The sequence below is a fragment of the Myotis brandtii genome, unplaced genomic scaffold (assembly GCF_000412655.1).
Source record: "Myotis brandtii unplaced genomic scaffold, ASM41265v1 scaffold1622, whole genome shotgun sequence".
NCBI lineage: Eukaryota > Metazoa > Chordata > Mammalia > Chiroptera > Vespertilionidae > Myotis > Myotis brandtii.
The window spans coordinates 8443-9648 of record NW_005355931.1 but is presented as its reverse complement, the minus strand read 5'-3'; positions in this window follow the sequence as shown (position 1 = coordinate 9648).

Sequence of the window (1206 nt, the reverse complement as noted above, 5' to 3'; positions counted from 1 at the left end):
ACGGTGCAGGGTGGAATAAAGATTATTAATTTACCGTTTTCTTAGTCCTTGCGGAGTCAATTCAGATTACCATTTCCATGAAATCCCAGTAGAGAATTCTAATAACATTGCTCCCAAATTTAGATTCCTTGGCAAGGTAGTGTTTATTTTATGAAATATGCGTATTTAATATGATTTCTGAACAATCAATAGTAATTTTTCACCATAACACATCTTTGGGGAATTACACATGTATTCTGAAAAAATAGATTTCTGAGGAAAATAGTTAATCTTTTAGGTAATTTGAAGCTTCGATAGCATCTATTCGATAGTCCCTTTAAAAAATGTTAGATTTCTCCATTTCTTTTTTATTTTATTTTTTTGGCTTTTATTATATAGGATTTTTTTTTAACTCAAGGAAATAAGGCAATTAGTAGTTATTTTATCGTCTTTACATTCTCTGTACACATTTATATGATTTTAATCTTTGGATGAATTTCAAATTGTGTTAATTATTTTTAATATTCCCAACTGCCCGTGAAAATATACCGATGTATTAGATGAACACGGACAATGTTTTTGTAATTTGGCAATGTGTAAATCCACAGTTGCAAAGATTTATCTTTTGGGAATATACATCAACTACATATTTATATCATTTTAATTGGAAAATTGCACCATTACCTGCCTTTAAAAGCCGTGCTAAAATATATGCCCTTTTATGTACAAGAATATTGTTTTTTTATGAAATACAACAATGGAAACATAGAGCATCCCCCAAGAATGTATACACACTTTGAATAATTATTAATTCCAACGGGTTGAATCTGAAAAGAAAGAAGCGTCAATTGAGCTACCAGCTGTTTTGTGAGTCTACGTTCCAGGGGGACACCCTGTAGGTGAATAGATATATACATAGAAAAATCCTATATAATAAAAGCCTAAATACCTTCGTGACACCCACCAGCCAATCAGGAGTGAGTATGCAAATTAACCCAACAAAGCTGGCAGGTTAATTTGCATACACAGGTGCCAAGTGGCCAGGGATGCAGGTGTTCCGCACCACCCCAGCCACTCCCAGCCTCTGGGCAGCATGGGAAGGCAGAAAGGCAGCTCCAGCCGGAGCAAAGAAAGAAGCGTCAATTGAGCTACCAGCTGTTTTGTGTGTCTATGTTCCAGGGGGACACCCTGTAGATGACTGGATCTACACTAATAAAAGAGAAAGAT